This window comes from Salvia hispanica, chromosome 2 (genome assembly GCF_029641045.1).
Source record: "Salvia hispanica isolate PSC_SH4W2 chromosome 2, Shi_PSC_v1, whole genome shotgun sequence".
Taxonomy (NCBI): Eukaryota; Viridiplantae; Streptophyta; class Magnoliopsida; order Lamiales; family Lamiaceae; genus Salvia; species Salvia hispanica.
The window spans coordinates 5,718,303-5,735,270 of NC_142693.1; the positions used below are offsets into that span (position 1 = coordinate 5,718,303).

General features: G+C 37.4%; 1 pseudogene across 1 annotated transcript; it reads left to right on the forward strand.

The window, feature by feature from the left end:
- Positions 1-525: 525 nt before the first annotated feature.
- LOC125221841 (putative calcium-transporting ATPase 13, plasma membrane-type) lies at positions 526-7,787 on the forward strand (annotated as a pseudogene). The gene is made up of 5 exons (XR_016135540.1): positions 526-3,452; positions 4,514-4,615; positions 5,155-5,236; positions 5,320-5,405; positions 5,536-7,787. The product of XR_016135540.1 is annotated as a putative calcium-transporting ATPase 13, plasma membrane-type (transcript).
- Positions 7,788-16,968: the final 9,181 nt, after the last annotated feature.

The window sequence follows — 16,968 nt, forward strand, 5'->3', positions numbered from 1 at the left end:
TTATTAAATTATCTTTAATTTGATATATTTTTTGCGAAAAAATAACTTAAATTGAGATGGTTACGTAAATTTAAAGATTTGAGATGATTTTGAGGAGAGCAAAAATAGTTAGTTATAATTACTAATTTGACATTAATATTCTTTTAATTTAATTAATAATTATTTAAATTTAAAATATATTACACTTGGCATTATATCAACCACAAGATCTTCTAATTAAAAATTGGTCTAAATTTTGAATTGATAATTAGTTAGCAATTGATCACATCCCTATGAAATTATATGAAAGAATAAGGACTATAGGAGGAAAAAAAAAAATTAATGGAAACTATAGCAAATTTAGTCTTTATTTATAGAAGATGAAAAATTATAAATTTTAGTATAATTTTTATAATTATTTAATATAATATATTTAAGATAAATAAATTTTAAACAAAAAAATTATCAACCAAGAAGATTACATTGGTAAAAGACAATGGTCTTGGAGAAGAAGGATGACTTCCTTCAATTTTTCATTTTTCTTTTTAAATGGAAATGAGGAGTACCATTTTTCAATTGCATCCACCATTTTTTAATCGATGGCAGACTCACCTTACAGATCACCGTCAATCACGGGCGCTGCTGTAGCCGGCCGCCAACCTAAATTCTCCGGCATTAATAAAAGAATCCTCAACGGCCTCGTCAAAGACAAAAACCTCCGCCAACTCTCACAACTCAACGGAGCTCGCGGCATCGCCGCATCCCTCGAAACACACCCCCTCATCGGAATCACCGGCGACGAAGAAGACCTCGCCGCCAGAAAACAAGCCTTCGGCACAAACACATATCCATCTCCTCCCACAAAGACCTTCCTCCATTTCATACTCAAAGCTTTCAAGGACCGGAATATCCTGTTCCCACTAGCAGCCGCCGTTCTCTCTCTAGCCTTCGGCATCAAAGAGCACAGCGGCATCGCACTCATCGCCGTCTTCCTCGACATCACCCTCTCTGCTTTCAGAAACTTTACACAGTGCAGACTCAACGAGCTCCACAAACTAAGCAGAAGTAAATCAGTAGAAGTCGTTAGAAGCGGAAGAAGACAAAAGATCTCAATATACGACGTCGTTGTAGGCGACGTCGTATACTTGTCCATCGGAGATCAAGTCCCTGCAGACGGCCTTTTCATAGAAGGCTACTCTCTGAAGGTGGATGAGTCCAGCATGACTGGTGAGAGCGACCCAGTGGATGTCAATTTCGGTGTCAATCCTTTCTTGTTCTATGGAACAAAGGTGGCTGATGGATTTGGGAAAATGGTGGTGACTAGTGTTGGGATAGACACTCTGTGGGGGGAGACGATGAGTTCGATAAGTGAAGATAATACGGATGGGGAGACGCCGCTGCAGATCCACCTCAATAAGATCGCTACCTTCAAAGAAAAGCTCGGTTCAGCTGTGTCTATTCTGGTTCATGTCGTGTTTCTGATTCGATACTTCACCGGGAATACCAAAGATAAGAATGGGGAGAGGGAGTTTAATGGTACAGGGACTAAACCAGATTATGTGATCAACTTTGTTGCAGGTATTATTTCAGCAGTTGTGGCCACAGTTGTGGTTGCTATACTTGAGGGTTTGCCTCTTGCTGTCACTCTCACTCTTGCCAATTGTATGAAAAGGATGATGGCTGATGGGGCTATGGTGAGGAAGCTCTCCGCTTGCGAGACCATGGCTTCTGCTACCACCATCTGCACAGATAAGACAGTTACTCTAACTATGAACAAGATGAAGGTGACAAAGTATTGGTTAGGGAACGACTCATTCGAAGGTAGTCTTAGTCTGGGGAGCTGTGTTGTTGAGCTGCTCCGTGAGGGCGTCAGCCTCAACACGACGGGTGGTGTGTACAGGTCGGGAGAAACGCTTGAGTTCTCTGGTAGCCCGACTGAGAAGGCAATCCTGTCTTGGGCTGTTACAGAGCTGGGGATGGAAATGGAGGAAGTGATGAGGGGATGTGAGATTCTTGAAGTGGAGGCATTCAATTCGGAGAAGAAGAGGAGTGGTGTTTTGATGAAGAGAGATCATGAATTTCATGTGCATTGGAAAGGAGCGGCTGAGATTATCCTTGCAATGTGCTCACACTACTATGATTTGGATGGTAACATAAAAGATTTGAATGATGAGGAGAGATTGCAATTCAATCATATTATTCAAGGCATGGCTGCTTCTAGCCTTAGATGCATTGCATTTGCACATAAACAGAGTGATGAGGTGAATCTTGAAACTGAGAAGAAAATTCAAGAAGATGGTATGATTCTACTAGGCTTAGTAGGGATAAAAGATCCAGTCCAGCCTGGTGCGAAAAAGGCTGTTGAGGATTGCCAGTATGCCGGTGTGGATGTGAAGATGATCACCGGTGACAACATGTTCACGGCCAAGGCCATAGCCACAGAGTGTGGAATACTACATGTAGGCCAAGACCAAGACGGGTGTGTAGTCGAAGGAGCTGAGTTCCGTAACTACACAGACGAGGAGCGGATGGAGAGGGTCGAGGGCATCCGCGTGATGGCAAGATCATCCCCAATAGACAAGCTCTTCATGGTTCAGTGCTTGAAGAGGAAAGGCCATGTGGTGGCAGTCACAGGAGATGGAACGAACGATGCACCGGCCTTACACGAGGCCGACATAGGCCTAGCCATGGGAATCCAAGGCACAGAGTTGGCGAAGGAGAGCTCTGATATAGTGATCATGGATGACAACTTTGCATCAGTGGTGACAGTGTTGAAATGGGGAAGGTGTGTTTACAACAACATACAAAAGTTCATTCAGTTTCAGCTGACCGCAAATATTGCGGCGCTGACCATCGACACCGTGGCGGCGGTCTCGTGTGGGTGGGTGCCACTGACGGCAGTGCACCTGTTGTGGGTGAATCTGATCATGATCACGCTCGGGGCGCTGGCTCTTGCCACGGAGAAGCCAACGTGGGATCAGCTAATGGAGAGTCGGCCCGTGGGGAGGCATGAGCCGTTGATCAGCAATGTGATGTGGAGGAATCTGATGGCGCAGGCGGCGTACCAGATTGTGGTGCTGCTGGTGCTGCAGTTTAAGGGGGAGGGTGTGCTTGGGGTGAGTGAGGGGGTGAAAAATACCATGATATTTAACACGTTTGTGTTGTGCCAGATGTATAATGCGTTCAATGCGAGGAAGCTTGAGAGGAAGAATGTGTTTGAGGGATTGCATAAGAACAAGGTGTTTGTGGGGATTGTTGGAGTAACTGTGCTTCTTCAAGTGTTGATGGTGGAGTTGTTGAACAAGTTTGCTGATACTGAAAGGCTGAGTTTGGAAGAGTGGGGAATTTGTGCTGGGATTGGAGCACTTTCTTGGCCTATTGCTTGCCTTGTGAAGCTTATAATACCGCTTCCCGATGGAACGGTTGGAGGCACGACCGACCCACTGCCTGCCCATAAAACTCTACTACGTTTCATATGATAATGTAAATTATGGTATCGCGCGTAGGTTCTTTGACATGTCTTATTTTGGTCGAACCGAGTTCGATGTATCGGTATTGAACTCTCATGATTGAATACAATTAAATTATTCCCTTGGTGGACCTCTCCTTTCATATTGGGGGATGGGAATGGAGAAAAACATTGCCCTATTGAATCTTTTAAGTTATATTCTTTGCCTTGGAACTTGTGCATATACCATGCTCCATATCTGGCTATTTTACTTCTCTACTGCTGTCAGCGGTTGAATGCCTTAGTTAATGACCATTGTATCTGCGAACTTACATTGAGGTCTAAGATTTCTATTTCTATGTAGTTGCAGTTGGTATGATTTTGATGGATTTCGCAGATTGACCAAGGAATAAGTCCAGATGTAGTTTGCACTGTTCTTGCATAGCGTGGCAATTTGCCTTGCCTGGCAGCCAGATCCACGAATAAAGTAAGTGCCACTGTTCTTGTTTCTACGCGCCTGACCATATTGCAACCTAGAGGATGTATAGCTCTTTAAGTTGTCTATATGTCATGGTGGACAGATAGTTGTCTATTGACTCAACTCATTACCTGCTCCTGGTCTAGCCGCAGCACTTTGGGATATACACATAACTGTTAACCATCTTAGTACAAAGTGATCAATAATATGCTTTCTGTTTAGATACTGCCCTCTACCTCTGCACCTGGTCCTACAAAAGGACAAACCCCATAATGCTACATAACTATTTAGTCAACATTATCCTAAAATATTTGCCTGTGCAGCTGTACCAGTTAAGTTCGTTACAGCGTGTATCTTTCTCCATTTCTTCCTTTATGCAATAAACTTGTATTACGTTCTGTGAATCACATTCTGCATTTTGGCCATCATGTGAAACTCTTACATTATTCTTTTGTTTTCACCTTTAGGTACCAAACGGCTGATGTTAAATGTTTTTGATACGTATTATTGGGTTCAAGCAAGCATAAGTTATATTGTTAAGCAAAGCAGTATGGTAGAGTTTGATTTTTCTTTTTCATGATTTCTTCCTCTTTTGTGCTTAATTTCAGATGAAAATTTTATCAGAAGGCGAGCTGCTACCCAAAATTATTGAGGCGTATTCTCGCCCAACAAGAATAGTCCGCGGAAAAGATGCCACTCATGATCTTGAGGTGCAGATTCAAAAACATGTGTTATACGTTTGCATACCTTAACCAATAGTTTACATTGCTCAGAATTGCTAATTTACCTAAGTCATTGTGGCAAGTTATCAACAATGAATAATGTGCCACATTGCCATTGATCCACTCCATGCTTCCTCCTGACTTTGTTTGGTCTATTCCTCTGTCTCTACTGTCTGATGATATTTATCGTTAAAGAATCTTGCATAGAACGACTGCTTGCTGCTTCTAAAAGCTTAGGAAGATTATTCAGTGCACTAGCAATAACCTTATTATCATCTATGCTAGAATATTTGGTCAATACAACATCTAGTGAACAGCACATTGGGCTTCTAATTTATGATTTGTAACCCTGTCTACTTTTCAACTGAAGCTCTTTTTAAAAGGTATTGTCCTTTTCTGAATATACTGAATAGATGCCGAATCTACACACCTCAGGGATGAAGTATACTTCGTTCGCCACTCATATTATGATTCTTTGCATTCTTCAATGTTAAATTTTTTTCTGACAAGAAATACCATTCTGTTAGGTGGATGAGGCGGCTTTTGAAACAGTGGAAGAGAAAAATTTATGGAGCACTTTTACATCATTAAGGAGTAAAATTCATTCCGGTATCCTCATCCTTCATGCGTTCTTGTTTTCCACCATGTAGATTCAATTCCAGAACTAATTCTACGAATTCCATTTTTTACAGACATGGAAGTCGATGACTTTGTTGAAGCATCTTCCTGTCTACTGCAGCCACTGGAAGATTTCTTTAACAATGTATTTGTGATGGTGGTATGTCTTCCTTCAATACCCGAGACAGTTATATTCAGTTGCTGACGATTCGGGTGCCTTGATTCTGGACATTCGAATGAGGTTATATTTAGTTGTGACATAGCCCTGCATTGTGGTTGCAGGAAGATGAAAGAATCAGAAAGAACAGGCTTGCTCTCCTACGAAATATTTCACTTCTTCCAAAGGGAATAATAGACCTTTCTATTTTCTGGTTCATGTCGTGTTGCTCATTCGATACTTCACCGGGAATACCGGAGATGGGAGTCAGGAGAGGGGGTTTGATGGTGCAAGGGCCAACTTTATTGCGGAAACTATTGCAGCAGCTGTGACCACTGCTGTGGTTGCTAAACTTGAAGGTTTGCATCTGGCTGTGACTCTCATATTGACTCTTGAGTATTCTATGAAGAGGATGATGGCTGATCAGGCTATGCTGAGGAACCTCCCCGCTTGCGAGACCATGTGTTCTGTTACTACCATCTGCACGGACAAGACAGGTACCCTAACTATGAACGAGATGAAGGTGGCAAAGTTTTTGTTAGGGAAGCACTCCTTTGAAGGTGGTCTTAACATAGGGAGGTGTGTATTGGAGCTTCTCCGTGAGGGGGTCGGCCTCAACACGACGGGTGGTGTGTACACGTCTGAGGAAGGGGTGGAGTTCTCTGTTAGCCCGACTGAGAAGGCGATCCTGTCGTGGGCTGTGGCGGATCAGGGGATGGATATGGAGGAAGTTAAGAGTGGTTGTGAGATTCTTGAAGTGGAGGCATTCAATTCGGAGAAGAAGAGGAGTGGTGTTTTGGTGAAGAAAAATCATGAATTTCATGTGCATTGGAAAGGAGCAGCTGAGATTATCCTTGCAATGTGCTCACACTTCTATAATTTGGAAGGTGATAAAAAAGATTTGAATGATGGGGAGAGATTGCAATTCAATCATATTATTCAAGGAATGGCTGCTTCTAGCCTTAGATGCATTGCATTTGCACATAAACAGAGTGATGAGGTGAATCTTGAAACAGAGAAGAATATTCAAGAATATGGTATGATTCTACTAGGCTTAGTAGGGATAAAAGATCCATGCCGGCCCGGTATGAAGAAGGCCATTGAAGATTGCCAGTATGCGGGTGTGGATGTGAAGATGATCACCGGTGACAACGTGTACACGGCCAAGGCCATAACCACAGAGTGTGGGATACTCCGTCCGGGCCAAGACCAAGACGGATGAGGAGCGGATGGAGAGGGTCGAGGGCATCCGCGTGATGGCAAGATCCTCCCCATTGGACAAGCTCCTCATGGTGCAGTGCTTGAAGAGGTTCGGCCATGTGGTAGCAGTCACAGGAGACGGGATGAATGATGCACTGGCCTTAAAAGAGGCGGACATAGGGCTGTCGATGGGGATCCAAGGCACAGAGGTGGCGAAGGAGAGCTCTGATATAGTGATCATGGACGATAACTTTGCTTCTGTGGTTAAAGCTTTGAAATGGTGTAGATGGGCCTACATCAATACACAGAAGTTCATTCAGTTTCAACTGACAACTGATATTGCAGCACTGACCATCGACACTGTGGTGGCGGTCTCGTCTGGGAAGATGCCTCTCCTGGTGGTGCAGCTGCTGTGGCTGTCTGATCATGAACACTCTCAGGGTGCTGGCTCTTGCCACAGAGAAGCCAACAGAGGATCAGCTAATGGAGAGACGGCCCGTGGGGCGACATGAGCCGTTGATCAGTAATGTGATGTGGAGGAATCTGATGGCTCTGGCAGCGTACCAGATTGTGGTGTTGTTGGTGCTGCAGTTTAGAGGGGAGGATCTGCTTGGGGTGAGTGAGGAGGTGAAAAATACCATGATCTTTAATACATTTGTGCTGTGCCAGGTGTTTAATGAGTTCAATGCGAGGAAGCTAGAGAAGAGGAATGTGTTTGAGGGGTTGCATAAGAACAAGTTGTTTGTGGGGATTGTTGGAGTGACTGTGCTTCTTCAAGTGGTGATGGTGGAGTTGTTGAACAAGTTTGTTGATACTGAGAGGCTGAGTTTGGGGGAGTGGGGGATTTGTGTTGGGATTGCCGCTGTTGCTTGGCCTATTGCTTGGGTTGTGAAACTTATACCGCTTCCCGATGGAACGGTTGGAGGAACGACCGATCCCACTGCCAACCCATAAAACTCTACTACCTTTCATATGATCATATAATTGTAATGTTTTAACTACCCTATGCACGTTAGGGTATAGAGCATAGTATCTTTGCCTTGTCGTATTGATCGAACCGAGTTGGATATATAGATCTATCTACCAATAGGGTATATGGATAGGCCCTATTGAATATTGATAGATAGACTTTCTATTGTACTTAAATAAATCTTCATGATTGAATAAAATAAGCTAAATCCTACATCTCCTTTTCCTTTCTCACTAAAACCCCTCTCCCTTTCCAAGTACTAAAGCAATTGCAACGCTGCTTTTGATCAAAGACTTGACGTTCTACTCATAGTCATGCCACTCTAAAATCAATGTCTCAATCTATTACTCCTATTATATAGGAAACATGTGAAGCTTTTCTATCTTATTTTTATATTCGAGTGAAAGAGAGATGTTTCTTTTTATTAGTTAGCATATGCCATATAATATCGAGTTGGTTTGTCTTATTGTAGACGCACAACGAAGAAAAAGTATAGCAAATTAAGGTCAATTATATCCACCGAGTTATTTCGTTCTTTATTTTTTCAATTCCTAGTACTTCAAGCATTAATATTTTTACTGTGTTAGTAAAACTCATGAAACTAAGAAATACTAGCTCGTAGTAAAGACAAGAGCATGATAAGATTTAAATTGTGTGTTCATGTCGAAAAGTTGTCAAGCTCTTGTATAATACTCCATGTTCGCCACTAAATGTCTCATATATCCTTTTATGTTCGTCCGCCACTAAATATTCGGTATTATTTTTATTATATTTGGTAAGTGGATCCTATATTTCACTAACGCATTTCACTCATATTTTTATTATAAAATCAAGGAGTGTGATCAATTGCTAGCTTTCTTAAGTTGCTAACTTGCTAACTCATCAACGCAATGTATTAAAAATGTCAACGCGATGATATTAAAATGTCAATACATGATTTTGTTGAACTTCAATATAATGTGTTGATATTATGTGTTGGCATTTTAATGTCACCGTATTGACATTTTTAATACACTGCATTGATGAGTTAGCAGCTTAAATAGTTAGCAATATAACGCACCCCATAAAATCAATATATAAAAGTAGAATCCACATTCCATTAATCTTTTCTACCTAAAAGTCAAACAATTTTTTAAAACTCATACTAGACATATATGAGTCATTTAATCATGGACGGATGGAATATTTTTGTTCGACTATCGGCCCAACTTAAAATTCTTCTTACTCTAAGTCGCGCTTTTCGTTTCTTTTACCCAACTTAAGTATATTTTTGAGGTCTGATTGATCTTAAGAATCGATCTAGGACTACTGTTTACACTTGAGAGAGTCCGAGATTAATGGTGGTGATATAAGAGAATCGGTGAATATTCACATACATAGGCTCACTCATATTTGTTAAATAAAGATCTTGCTACATGTCTATGCATTGCAAAAATGAAAGCATGGTATGAAGAATAGAAGAAGTACGTACCTGGTGTGAGGGATGATTCCTCCGGGAAGAAGGCACAATTTCACTAGCGAGAACTCTCTCACTCACTCATAGTTTACTGTGAGTCTACACAATTTTGTGGAAAGAGTGTGTGGAGATAACCACCGATGAAGTGGACTCTGTCAATTTGGGGTATTTGACTTTGGAGGCTGTTCCTATCAAATTTGGCATTTGGGGCAATTTGCAAGAGTGGAATCTGTCAATCTTGGATACTTTTATGTCATTTTGGCATTTTGTACATGTCCTTTATGTTTGCTTTGTGGTAGACTTGGTTAGATGGCTTTTCACTGTTAAAGTGGATGTCCGGTCTAGCTCGTGGATCACATGCTTGACGGGAAGGTGGCTCGAAAAACGCTTGGTGATATGCAGTGGCTTTCCAAAAGGTTCGAGATGCTTGCTCGGAGTGGATTCAACAAGAAAAGTTCCTAATTCTCAAAGCTTAGCTAGCCGGAAAACAACATTTATGCATACATTTATTTTCTTATGTTTCATCGTGTGTTTCTCCGCATTGCTGCTGTCTGAGATCAAAACCGTCGCCGTCCACCATTGCTCTCTCTCAATTTTCTTTCTCGGCGCTCCGACGTTGTTATCTCCGCCGACGTGGTCGCTGTTGCTAGAAGATGGTTTCGCTTCCGTCATCTCTGCCTTCTCGTTGTTAGTCGAGCAGTATTGCTGCTCCATGACCTCATCGCCGCTGCTCTTGCCTCGGTCCAACCCATCGTCATCCTACCATCAATGTCATCTCTTCTCTCCCTCCCTTCTTAATCAATCTTACTCAAATTCACGTGTTTCTTCTTTTCGAGACTTACATCTTGAGGCAGCGGGTGCTGGGGCTGATTTGGGGGCCGAGATAGGCGGCGGCGGCATATACATTTATGGAGCAGAGGACTTTATTTTGATAATTTTTAAATTTTTTATTTTATGTTATTAAATTATTATGCATTATTATACTAATTATGTCAAAAAATCGTTAGTTGGGTGCTGACCGTCAGAATTATGCATTAGTATATTAATTAAGTTAAAAAAATCATTAATTAGGCGTTGACCGTTAGTTTTTGTCAGAAAAGGACCACTTCGACAACGATTTCGAATGTTTAGGACCACTTCGATAACGATTTCAAATGTTTTGGACCCGATTTTCAAAAAGTGAATGTTTTGGACCAAATTCGTATTCTGACTATATGTTTAGAACCAATTTTAACATTTACTCAATTTTTTTTATTGTTACTCGACATACTGGAAAATGATTGAGCTTGATAATGTTACTCTGTTGATCGTCTTTTTGTAACACAAAGTATTTGCATCACATTGAAAACATTAACGAATTCAAATAAGAATAATCTAAACTCTTTATAATGATCTGTTTTCTTTTTTTGGTTTCAGTTCAATGTGGAGATCTGTATGAAACTTTGTCACAGTCCACAAGATAAGATGTTCGGGTGGCAAAATAACACATAATTTTCCATGCGCCACGTCTCAATTCAATAGCTGGAGAAGAGCTTGGAGTAGTAAATAGATTGATTAATTTGCGGTTCAATTTTAGCTAATTTTAATATTTTGTCCTTACAGTGACAAAATGCGAGTTTGTATATTTTTTTTTCAACTATAAAAGAGTACTTGTAAAATTTTAAAAACGAGGCAAGAGGCTTTTCAAAAATGAGTCTAACGGAATATTAAAAAAAACGAGGGGACGATTTATAATTTATATTTAAATTTATTAATCTAAATTCTAAATATATTTTTTGAAGGGTGTGTTATATTGCTAACTATTTAAGTTGCTAACTCTGTTAACTCATCAATATAAGGTATTAAAAATGTCAACGCATAATATCAACACATTATATTGAAGTTCAAAAAAATTATGTGTTATGTGTTGACATTTTTAATACCCATTGATAAGTTAAAAAGTTAGCAACTTAAGAAAGTTAGCAATTGATCACACCCCACTTTTTGAATGTGTGAAAGTTAAAAGTGTATAAATTGGAAGGAAGAAATCGGATAAGTATAACAATGTCGAAATTATAAAAGAATCTCAATTACCTAAATTACGGTATTTTGAGATTAGATGATGTATTATTAGTACTTCCTCCGTCCCGAATAATTTGGGTCACTTTGACCGGACACGGGTTTTAAGAATTATAATGAAAAGTGAGTTGAAAAAGTTAGTGGAATGTGGGTCCTACCTTTATATATTAGTTTTATAATAAAATGTGAGTAGAAATGAGTTAGTGGAATATGAGGTCCACTACCACAGTGAAGTGGGACAAAATATGTGGGACAGATCAAAATGAAAAATTGAGACGAATTATCTGACAAGGAGGGAGTATATTTTAACTGTTAGGGTGTGTTCAGTGTTTTAGAGGTGGGTTCAAGAGATATAAATCTGGATTAGAATTGAGTTGGTTGGGCCCACCAAATGTCATCTCGCTCCCACTGTTCGGTGTTTCAGAAATGGGTATGCATTTACTATTAAAACAAAATCAGTAATTCAAATTAAATTATTGAAAGACTAAAATGCCCCCAAGCTTTTCAAATATGAGAATTGTGCGGTGACGGCAAAATCTGCGCGGCAAATTGAAATTGTTCAATTTTTTTGGAAGACTAACAAATTGGAGAAGAAGGCGTTCATTATATAACACCCCCACTCACAATGAAACTGGAATATTCCTGCAAAAACAAAGTGAAATTGTCAAATTAAACTTTGGCTATGCTGTCGTCTTCGTCGCTAATCAACGCTGTTCCTAAAAAATCTACCGGAATTGGTCAATGACAACAATGACGGTCGATGGGTACAACGACCCAGCCTCCATTTTTTACCTTTGCACGAAGATCTGGAGGAGATAATTTTGTTGAAGACGACGTCCTAGGGTTCCAAACTCTCCTTTTTTTTGGGCAAACAAGAGAGAGAATGCAGATAATAAAAAAATGAGAGGGGTAACAGAGGAAAATTAACTTTATTTCTGGGTGTGCTTCCCGAGGTGGCTTCAAATCTTAGGTGTTTCGGAAGAATTGATTTCAGCCAAAAACCAATAAGAACAGTGCGGGCCTTTAATTTCTGGTCGGGCTGAGCAGAAATTATACCAATACACTGAACGGTCATATTTGTATGGTTTTGAGCCCATTTCTCATTATTTCCAAGAGAACGAGTCCTTAAATAAGACTAGTAGTATTTTGTAGGAGTATTTTGAAGCCCAAATTTCTGTTTCAATGTTATTTAAAAGCCCAATAACCTTACATTAGACCAACGTACCTTTGGTCCACAAAATTTTGTCAGCACAAAATCTAGGAAATATTATCTATGAATATTTAAAATATTACTCCCTCCGTTTCGTCATAATTGAATCATTTTTTCATTTCAGGAAGTTTCTTCATAGTTGAGTCATTTCCATATATGTAACTTTTTTCTCTTTCTTACTTTACTCTCTCTTACTTTATTCTCTCTACTTTATTCACTTTATACTTAATTTTCTCTACCTTTTCATCTCTCTTACTTTTTTATCTATTTATTTAACACACTCAATATTCATTTCTAAAACTCCGTGTCGAAAAGTTCCATCTCAACTATGAAGAAACGGAGGGAGTAATTTGTTAGTCAAAATTATCATAATATCAGATAAAATATTATACTCCGTATTTCCTGCTTAACTTGGCCCATTTAATTTCAGGTTATCCACTTGACATAATTTGATTTCCTTTTTTTTTCAATCACTTTATACTCCCTCCGTTCCATAAAAATTGACCCTTTAGAATTAAGGGTTTTAATGTATAATTTGGTAAAGTAAGAGAGACGGAGAAAAAGTAGTTGAAATTGTGTAGTAAATAGTGGGCCCATAAATGAAAAAGTAAAAAAAGAAGGAAAAAAATGTTTCTATAAATGGATATGTGACTATTTGTATGAGACGGAAGAAAAAGGAAATATGATCAATTTTTATAAGACGGAGGGAGTATTATGTTAATAACATATATATTTCACACATCTTTACACAATAATCTTATTCAACTAAAGAATTGCACGTTGGAAAAAATGAGTCGAAGTCCAGTGGAATGCAGTGAGTATAATGTTTAAAATGTCGTGTTAGCGCAGGTATATAGCACTCGACATAGATGATAATTTAATATATTTAATCGCTCTACCATATAATAGTATAAATGATGGGTCAAGGCTATAGAAGTTTTTTTTAGGTGTTTAATTAAGTAAATGGGCTTAGTTGATTAATATTGAGCCCGTTATTATTATTTTTATCGGACAAAGAAAGGACCAATTAATTCTGAGATTTTTAAATATTTAAATAGTGAATCATGTCAAGCATAAGCTAGTTGTGCAATGATAAAATAATAATCAATAAATTTTCCCTATATAAAATGTTAAGTTATGAACCAAAAAGATCTGAAACGACAATGTGACGTATCTTAGTCGGTAAGATATTTTTCTTAATCTAATAAATTAGAGGGTTTGAGTCAACACAAGAATACTTTTCTGAAAAACTTCGTGGCGACAATTGCTTTATCACTTGACTCCCTTGTTCCCTACCTATCAAACACTACAGCTGTAACAACAAAAATATACTCCCTCCGTTTCTTCATAGTTGAGACGGAACTTTTCGGCACGAAATTTTAGAAATGAATGTTGGGTGTGTTAAATAAATAGATAAAAAAAAGTAAGAGAGAGGAAAAGGTAGAGAGAATAAAGTATAAAGTGAATAAAGTAGAGAGAATAAAGTACAAGAGAGTAAGGTAAGAAAGAGATAAAGTTACCATATATAGAAATGACTCAACTATGAAGAAATTTACTAAAATGGAAAAATGACTCAACTATGAAGAAATGAAGGGAATAACTATATAAATAACCATAAAATTTAAATTTTACCTTCATTTTTATAACAATTTCACCTCAATAATTAAACATTTGACTCCCAAACTTGTCTATTACAAACATTGCCCCGACAACTTTTTGTGGTCAAAGGAAATAATTTGTCTGTTTTGCTACATGGTCTTGTCTTTATTTGATATTTCTACTATTGGTTTGAAAAATATGGTGAATTGGTGGAGAGATGACAATTTCATTCTAAATATCAATAATCACAAGTTGAAAGGTAAAGTGTTGCATAATAAAGCCGTCAATGAATTAGGTTATAGGGCCAACTTATATGTAAGTCTACAAATTGTATTACATAAATTTCTAAAGTACTATGCCTGAAATATGATAACTGAACATAAACGAATAAGTCCACTTTTCCATTATGCTGGGCTGTCTTGAATCATAGCCCACCTTCCTTGTTTTAATTATCCTATAATGCTCATTTACCAAAATAACCTTATTGATATTTGTAAAAATAATTAATACAGGTAAAATGTTAAGTGGAGAAAATTGGTAGAATGGAGGAAGTATATGATTTGAAAATGAATTTTAAATAATTACTAAATATCGAAACTAAAAATGAAAAGGTGGATCTCAAATTCTCAATTACTTATATAGATCTCAGAATTTTGGGATATGTATGGCACGTAAGATGAAGCGACCCATGTATTTCATAGACTTGAAGCCCAAATTTAATAGTTTTGAAGCCCAAATTTCATATACTTGAAGCCCAAATTTAATAAATAGTACAAATAGGACAATTTCCGTGAATAGGAGTCCCGTTTTTTTTTCATTTTTAGTCCGTCTGTGAATAGGAGTTCCGGTTCACTTTTACCATAAATGGTAATAGGGTCCCATCTTCCACTAACTTATTCCACTCACATTTCATTTAAAACTAATATATACAAGTGGGGTCTATGTTCCACTAACTCTTTTTCCATCTACTTTTCTTAACATTTCTTAAAATCCGTGCCGCTTAAAAATGAGACTCCTAATGACGGACGGAGGGAGTACAATTATTTTTAAAAAAAAATAGCATTTTAAATATAATTTTATAGGGATCGATTAAATTTAACGAAATTTTATAATCTAAATGACTATAATAAATATATTCAGATAGCAACCAACCAATCGGCGACTAAATTTGACGTAAAATGGACGGGCAAGCCGACCAACCTAACGGTTAAACTTTTGACCTTTTCGGATTTGTGGGGTCGTCTCCACTTTCCAATAAAGTCTTGCTTGAATGGGAATGGGGTCTGTTTCTCAAACTAAACTTATAAGCGTAAAATATGTGTGGACAGAGTGCCGGCTGGACGTGGACTATTGGTGTAGGAGTATTTACTTTTTCTCTAAAACTCTAATAAAAGTTTCATTACGTTATAAATTTAAATTTCATAAGTAGGAAAATACTATAAATTTTGATGTTAATCTATCCGTTCACTATTAAAAGATTATATTTAATCGGGCATAGACTTTTAAGAAATGAGAAAATACTACTCCCTTAGTCCCCGATTAAGAGTCACACTTTGATTGGATACGAGTTTTAAAAATGTAAAGAAAAGTTGGTTGAAAAAATTAGTGGAATATGAGATCAATTTTTTTATATTGGTTTTACAATAAAATGTGAGTGAATTGATTTAGTGGAATGTGAGACCTACTTACTATTTATGGTAAAAATAAAGTGTGACTCTTAATTGAGGATGGACCGAAATGGAAAAATGTGACTCTTAATCGGGGACGGAGGGAGTAAATTTTGATGTTACTCTATCCATTCACTATTAAAAGATTATATTTAATCGGGAATGAACTTTAAGAAATGTGTTGAATATAAATTAAAAAGTGAGGTGACTATGTCCAGAAGACGATCTATTTCAAAATTTTATAAAGGTTTTTTGCTAGAAATTTTGTTTATCATTTCTTCTTCGAATAAAATACAATTACTCACCAAAAACAATAATTCTTCTTTCAATTAGAAGTCTATATTAAAACTTTGTCTTTCTTACTTTTAACACTGTAATGTTCTTTTTGACAGTGGCTTTTCAATTTCCTCTTATTTTTCAATTTGATTTACAAGAAATTGTCCTTTTTATCAAAAAATTTATTTTAGGTTATTATGTTTGTTTGAGAATAAAAATATGACTAAAATACACATTACATAAATTTGTATTTAATTATAAATAAGGCTATGTATGGTTGTATATGTTGAGTTAAGTACTCCACTTCATTGGAGCGCTGTTAACGGGAGTGATGGTTTGATGGACGAATGAGAGGAGAGGAGAGTTTGGAAAAGGAATTCGCATGATCTGAAAGTCACCCTACAAGAAAAAAGTTGGAGACAATAGTTCAGTTTAGATGATCTACATTCTTCCAAAGAGTCAAGATAGAATTTCGACAAAGTAATAAACTAAGTATAATCTAGACTAATCATCATGGGTTTTGGTAAAGGAATAAAATAATAGTCTTCCTACACGTTATAAATGACGCATTTTTTTAATATATATTTTTAAAAAAGTTATAGTAATAAATAGTAGTTGAAATGAGAGAAAATTAAGTAAGAAGGAGAATAATATGGAGAAATGTCTCTTCTGTATTATTCTCTATTTTACTTTATTTTTTTTTTACTTTAACTATTTATTGTCTTCCATGATTTTTTCAAAATACGTGTGAGAAAAAAGTGTCAGTTATAGTGAGACATCAAGGCTATCCCATCAACGCTGTGACAGTCCCTAAATTCCAGCTATGACAATAAAATGAAGTAATAATCTAATTGAATGATGATAAGCACATGTAATGATGTAATAAACTATTTGAATGAAGTGTGTGTAGAAGCATTTGAAGTCCTACTAAAATGAAGTAAAAATCTTGTCCAATGAAGTAATAACATTTTTGAAAGAAGTAATAAACATAATGGAGTGAATTGTATTTTTCAAAATGAATAAAGTAAAAACCCACTTTATTGAATTCGAATAAAGCATAGGTTGAATTATTTCAAAACCTACTAGAAGTAAGTAAAAATATACTATAATTTCAAGGTATTTCATACTGT